We start from the raw sequence: 7,624 nt of genomic DNA, 5'->3' as shown, positions 1-7,624 counted from the left end.
ACAGTAGAGTGAGCAGTGTGTGTATATTGGAACTGTCTCTACAGTAGAGTGGAGCAGTGTGTGTGTATACAACTGTCTCAGTAGAGTGAAGCAGTGTGTTAATACAACTGTCTCTACAGTAGAGTGGAGCAGGTGTATAATAACTGTCTCTCTCACAGTAGAGTGGAGCAGTGTGTTTATAATAACTGTATCTCTACAGTAGAGTGGAGCAGTGTGTGTATAATAACTGTCTCTACAGGGTCGAGAGTGGAGAGTGGGATAAACTGTCTCTCACAGTAGAGTGGAGCAGTGTGTGTATAATAACTGTCCTACAGTAGAGTGGAGCAGTGTGTGTATAATAACTGTCTCTCTATAGTAGAGTGGAGCAGTGTGTGTATAATAACTGTCTCTCTACAGTAGAGTGGAGCAGTGTGTGTATAATAACTGTCTCTCTACAGTAGAGTGGAGCAGTGTGTGTATAAGTTTAACTGTCTCTACAGTAGAGTGGAGCAGTGTGTGTATAATAACTGTCTCTCACAGTAGAGTGGAGCAGTGTGTGTATTAAATAACTGTCTCTCTACAGTAGAGTTGGAGCAGTGTGTGTATAATAACTGTCTCTCTACAGTAGAGTGGAGCAGTGTGTGTATAATAACTGTCTCTACAGTAGAGTGGAGCAGTGTGTGTATAATAACTGTCTCTACAGTAGAGTGGAGAAAGTGTGTGTGTAATAACCGTCTCTCCACAGTAGAGTGGAGCAGTGTGTGTGAGATATCCGTCTCTCACAGTAGAGTGGAGCAGTGTGTGTGTAGCACAACTGTCTCTACAGTAGAGTGGAGCAGTGTGTGGAAGACAACTGTCTCTCACAGCAGAGTGGAGAAGTGTGTGTGTATAATAAACCGTTCTACAGCAGAGAGTGGAGAGTGTGTGTAGCACAACTGGGTCTCTACAGTAGAGTGGAGCAAGTGTGTGTAGCATAACTGTCCCGACAGTGGAGAGGGGAGCAGTGTGTGTATAATAACTGTCTCACAGTAAACAGTGTGGCTGAACTTTCTACAGTAGAGTGGAGCAGTGTGTGTGATCAATAACTGTGTCTACAGTAGAGTGGAGCAGTGTGTGTATAATAAACTGTCTCTATTGCAGAGTGGAGCAGTGTGTGTATAATAACTGTCTCTACAGTAGAGTGGAGAAAGTGTGTGTATAATAACTGTCTTTCAACAGTAGAGTGGAGCAGTGTGTGAAGCACAACTGTCTCTACAGTAGAGTGGAGCAGTGTGTGGTATGAACTGTCTCTACAGTAGAGTGGAGCAGTGTGTGTATAATAACTGTCTCTCTACAGTAGAGTGGAGCAGTGTGTGTATAATAACTGTCTCTCTACAGTAGAGTGGAGCAGTGTGATGTATAATAACTGTCTCTACAGTAGAGTGGAGCAGTGTGTGTATAATAACTGTCTCTCACAGTAGAGTGGAGCAGTGTGTGTATAATAACTGTCTCTCTACAGTAGAGTGGAGCAGTGTGTGTATAATAACTGTCTCTCTACAGTAGAGTGGAGCAGTGTGTGTTATAACAACTGTCTCTACAGTAGAGTGGAGCAGTGTGTGTATGACTAACTGTCTCTCTACAGTAGAGTGGAGCAGTGTGTGGCTATAATAACTGTCTCTACAGTAGAGTGGAGCAGTGTGTGTATAATAACTGTCTCTTACAGTAGAGTGGAGCAGTGTGTGTATAATAACTGTCTCTACAGTAGAGTGGAGCAGTGTGTGTATAATAACTGTCTCTCTACAGTAGAGTGGAGCAGTGTGTTATAATAACTGTCTCTCTACAGTAGAGTGGAGCAGTGTGTGTATAATAACTGTCTCTCTACAGTAGAGTGGAGCAGTGTGTGTATAATAACTGTCTCTTACAGTAGAGTGGAGCAGTGTGTGTGTATAATAACTGTCTCTCTACAGTAGAGTGGAGCAGTGTGTGTGTATAATAACTGTCTCTACAGTAGAGTGGAGCAGTGTGTGTATAATAACTGTCTCTACAGTAGAGTGGAGCAGTGTGTGTATAATAACTGTCTCTACAGTAGAGTGGAGCAGTGTGTGTATAATAACTGTCTCTACAGTAGAGTGGAGCAGTGTGTGTATAATAACTGTCTCTCACAGTAGAGTGGAGCAGTGTGTGTATAATAACTGTCTCTACAGTAGAGTGGAGCAGTGTGTGTATAATAACTGTCTCTCCACAGTAGAGTGGAGCAGTGTGTGTATAATAACTGTCTCTCTACAGTAGAGTGGAGCAGTGTGTGTATAATAACTGTCTCTCTACAGTAGAGTGGAGCAGTGTGTGTATAATAACTGTCTCTCACAGTAGAGTGGAGCAGTGTGTGTATAATAACTGTCTCTCTACAGTAGAGTGGAGCAGTGTGTGTATAATAACTGTCTCTACAGTAGAGTGGAGCAGTGTGTGTATAATAACTGTCTCTCTACAGTAGAGTGGAGCAGTGTGTGTATAATAACTGTCTCTACAGTAGAGTGGAGCAGTGTGTGTATAATAACTGTCTCTACAGTAGAGTGGAGCAGTGTGTGTATAATAACTTGTCTCTACACAGTAGGAGTGGAGCAGTGTGTGTATAATAACTGTCTCTACAGTAGAGTGGGAGCAGTGTGTGTATAATAACTGTCTCTCTACAGTAGAGTGGAGCAGTGTGTGTATAATAACTGTGCTCTACAGTAGAGTGGAGCAGTGTGTGTATAATAACTGTCTCTACAGTAGAGTGGAGCAGTGTGTGTATAATAACTGTCTCTCTACAGTAGAGTGGAGCAGTGTGTGTATAATAACTGTCTCTACAGTAGAGTGGAGCAGTGTGTGTATAATAACTGTCTCTCTACAGTAGAGTGGAGCAGTGTGTGTATAATAACTGTCTCTACAGTAGAGTGGAGCAGTGTGTGTATAATAACTGTCTCTACAGTAGAGTGGAGCAGTGTGTGTATAATAACTGTCTCTCTACAGTAGAGTGGAGCAGTGTGTGTATAATAACTGTCTCTACAGTAGAGTGGAGCAGTGTGTGTATAATAACTGTCTCTCTACAGTAGAGTGGAGCAGTGTGTGTATAATAACTGTCTCTACAGTAGAGTGGAGCAGTGTGTGTATAATAACTGTCTCTACAGTAGAGTGGAGCAGTGTGTGTATAATAACTGTCTCTCCACAGTAGAGTGGAGCAGTGTGTGTATAATAACTGTCTCTACAGTAGAGTGGAGCAGTGTGTGTATAATAACTGTCTCTCTACAGTAGAGTGGAGCAGTGTGTGTATAATAACTGTCTCTCTACAGTAGAGTGGAGCAGTGTGTGTATAATAACTGTCTCTCTCCAGTAGAGTGGAGCAGTGTGTGTATAATAACTGTCTCTCTACAGTAGAGTGGAGCAGTGTGTGTATAATAACTGTCTCTCTACAGTAGAGTGGAGCAGTGTGTGTATAATAACTGTCTCTCTACAGTAGAGTGGAGCAGTGTGTGTATAATAACTGTCTCTCTACAGTAGAGTGGAGCAGTGTGTGTATAATAACTGTCTCTCTACAGTAGAGTGGAGCAGTGTGTGTATAATAACTGTCTCTACAGTAGAGTGGAGCAGTGTGTGTATAATAACTGTCTCTTACAGTAGAGTGGAGCAGTGTGTGTATAATAACTGTCTCTCTACAGTAGAGTGGAGCAGTGTGGTGTATAATAACTGTCTCTACAGTAGAGTGGAGCAGTGTGTGTATAATAACTGTCTCTCTACAGTAGAGTGGAGCAGTGTGTGTATAATAACTGTCTCTACAGTAGAGTGGAGCAGTGTGTGTATAATAACTGTCTCTACAGTAGAGTGGAGCAGTGTGTGTATAATAACTGTCTCTCTACAGTAGAGTGGAGCAGTGTGTGTATAATAACTGTCTCTCTACAGTAGAGTGGAGCAGTGTGTGTATAATAACTGTCTCTACAGTAGAGTGGAGCAGTGTGTGTATAATAACTGTCTCTCACAGTAGAGTGGAGCAGTGTGTGTATAATAACTGTCTCTCTACAGTAGAGTGGAGCAGTGTGTGTATAATAACTGTCTCTCTACAGTAGAGTGGAGCAGTGTGTGTATAATAACTGTCTCTACAGTAGAGTGGAGCAGTGTGTGTATAATAACTGTCTCTCTACAGTAGAGTGGAGCAGTGTGTGTATAATAACTGTCTCTCTACAGTAGAGTGGAGCAGTGTGTGTATAATAACTGTCTCTACAGTAGAGTGGAGCAGTGTGTGTATAATAACTGTCTCTCACAGTAGAGTGGAGCAGTGTGTGTATAATAACTGTCTCTCTACAGTAGAGTGGAGCAGTGTGTGTATAATAACTGTCTCTCACAGTAGAGTGGAGCAGTGTGTGTATAATAACTGTCTCTACAGTAGAGTGGAGCAGTGTGTGTATAATAACTGTCTCTACAGTAGAGTGGAGCAGTGTGTGTATAATAACTGTCTCTCTACAGTAGAGTGGAGCAGTGTGTGTATAATAACTGTCTCTCTACAGTAGAGTGGAGCAGTGTGTGTATAATAACTGTCTCTACAGTAGAGTGGAGCAGTGTGTGTATAATAACTGTCTCTCTACAGTAGAGTGGAGCAGTGTGTGTATAATAACTGTCTCTACAGTAGAGTGGAGCAGTGTGTGTATAATAACTGTCTCTACAGTAGAGTGGAGCAGTGTGTGTATAATAACTGTCTCTCTACAGTAGAGTGGAGCAGTGTGTGTATAATAACTGTCTCTACAGTAGAGTGGAGCAGTGTGTGTATAATAACTGTCTCTACAGTAGAGTGGAGCAGTGTGTGTATAATAACTGTCTCTACAGTAGAGTGGAGCAGTGTGTGTATAATAACTGTCTCTACAGTAGAGTGGAGCAGTGTGTGTATAATAACTGTCTCTACAGTAGAGTGGAGCAGTGTGTGTATAATAACTGTCTCTACAGTAGAGTGGAGCAGTGTGTGTATAATAACTGTCTCTACAGTGAGTGGAGCAGTGTGTGTATAATAACTGTCTCTCACAGTAGAGTGGAGCAGTGTGTGTATAATAACTGTCTCTCTACAGTAGAGTGGAGCAGTGTGTGTATAATAACTGTCTCTCTACAGTAGAGTGGAGCAGTGTGTGTATAATAACTGTCTCTACAGTAGAGTGGAGCAGTGTGTGTATAATAACTGTCTCTCTACAGTAGAGTGGAGCAGTGTGTGTATAATAACTGTCTCTCTACAGTAGAGTGGAGCAGTGTGTGTATAATAACTGTCTCTCTACAGTAGAGTGGAGCAGTGTGTGTATAATAACTGTCTCTACAGTAGAGTGGAGCAGTGTGTGTATAATAACTGTCTCTCTACAGTAGAGTGGAGCAGTGTGTGTATAATAACTGTCTCTCTACAGTAGAGTGGAGCAGTGTGTGTATAATAACTGTCTCTCTACAGTAGAGTGGAGCAGTGTGTGTATAATAACTGTCTCTACAGTAGAGTGGAGCAGTGTGTGTATAATAACTGTCTCTCTACAGTAGAGTGGAGCAGTGTGTGTATAATAACTGTCTCTACAGTAGAGTGGAGCAGTGTGTGTATAATAACTGTCTCTCTACAGTAGAGTGGAGCAGTGTGTGTATAATAACTGTCTCTACAGTAGAGTGGAGCAGTGTGTGTATAATAACTGTCTCTCTACAGTAGAGTGGAGCAGTGTGTGTATAATAACTGTCTCTACAGTAGAGTGGAGCAGTGTGTGTATAATAACTGTCTCTCTACAGTAGAGTGGAGCAGTGTGTGTATAATAACTGTCTCTCTACAGTAGAGTGGAGCAGTGTGTGTATAATAACTGTCTCTACAGTAGAGTGGAGCAGTGTGTGTATAATAACTGTCTCTCACAGTAGAGTGGAGCAGTGTGTGTATAATAACTGTCTCTACAGTAGAGTGGAGCAGTGTGTGTATAATAACTGTCTCTCTACAGTAGAGTGGAGCAGTGTGTGTATAATAACTGTCTCTCTACAGTAGAGTGGAGCAGTGTGTGTATAATAACTGTCTCTACAGTAGAGTGGAGCAGTGTGTGTATAATAACTGTCTCTCACAGTAGAGTGGAGCAGTGTGTGTATAATAACTGTCTCTCACAGTAGAGTGGAGCAGTGTGTGTATAATAACTGTCTCTCTACAGTAGAGTGGAGCAGTGTGTGTATAATAACTGTCTCTCTACAGTAGAGTGGAGCAGTGTGTGTATAATAACTGTCTCTCTACAGTAGAGTGGAGCAGTGTGTGTATAATAACTGTCTCTCTACAGTAGAGTGGAGCAGTGTGTGTATAATAACTGTCTCTCTACAGTAGAGTGGAGCAGTGTGTGTATAATAACTGTCTCTCTACAGTAGAGTGGAGCAGTGTGTGTATAATAACTGTCTCTCTACAGTAGAGTGGAGCAGTGTGTGTATAATAACTGTCTCTACAGTAGAGTGGAGCAGTGTGTGTATAATAACTGTCTCTTACAGTAGAGTGGAGCAGTGTGTGTATAATAACTGTCTCTACAGTAGAGTGGAGCAGTGTGTGTATAATAACTGTCTCTACAGTAGAGTGGAGCAGTGTGTGTATAATAACTGTCTCTCTACAGTAGAGTGGAGCAGTGTGTGTATAATAACTGTCTCTCTACAGTAGAGTGGAGCAGTGTGTGTATAATAACTGTCTCTCTACAGTAGAGTGGAGCAGTGTGTGTATAATAACTGTCTCTACAGTAGAGTGGAGCAGTGTGTGTATAATAACTGTCTCTACAGTAGAGTGGAGCAGTGTGTGTATAATAACTGTCTCTACAGTAGAGTGGAGCAGTGTGTGTATAATAACTGTCTCTCTACAGTAGAGTGGAGCAGTGTGTGTATAATAACTGTCTCTCTACAGTAGAGTGGAGCAGTGTGTGTATAATAACTGTCTCTCTACAGTAGAGTGGAGCAGTGTGTGTATAATAACTGTCTCTCTACAGTAGAGTGGAGCAGTGTGTGTATAATAACTGTCTCTACAGTAGAGTGGAGCAGTGTGTGTATAATAACTGTCTCTACAGTAGAGTGGAGCAGTGTGTGTATAATAACTGTCTCTACAGTAGAGTGGAGCAGTGTGTGTATAATAACTGTCTCTACAGTAGAGTGGAGCAGTGTGTGTATAATAACTGTCTCTCTACAGTAGAGTGGAGCAGTGTGTGTATAATAACTGTCTCTACAGTAGAGTGGAGCAGTGTGTGTATAATAACTGTCTCTACAGTAGAGTGGAGCAGTGTGTGTATAATAACTGTCTCTACAGTAGAGTGGAGCAGTGTGTGTATAATAACTGTCTCTCTACAGTAGAGTGGAGCAGTGTGTGTATAATAACTGTCTCTCTACAGTAGAGTGGAGCAGTGTGTGTATAATAACTGTCTCTCTACAGTAGAGTGGAGCAGTGTGTGTATAATAACTGTCTCTACAGTAGAGTGGAGCAGTGTGTGTATAATAACTGTCTCTACAGTAGAGTGGAGCAGTGTGTGTATAATAACTGTCTCTACAGTAGAGTGGAGCAGTGTGTGTATAATAACTGTCTCTACAGTAGAGTGGAGCAGTGTGTGTATAATAACTGTCTCTCACAGTAGAGTGGAGCAGTGTGTGTATAATAACTGTCTCTCTACAGTAGAGTGGA

Source organism: Coregonus clupeaformis, chromosome 35 (genome assembly GCF_020615455.1).
Source record: "Coregonus clupeaformis isolate EN_2021a chromosome 35, ASM2061545v1, whole genome shotgun sequence".
NCBI classification, from domain to species: Eukaryota; Metazoa; Chordata; class Actinopteri; order Salmoniformes; family Salmonidae; genus Coregonus; species Coregonus clupeaformis.
Note: the sequence above shows the minus strand (reverse complement) of the source record.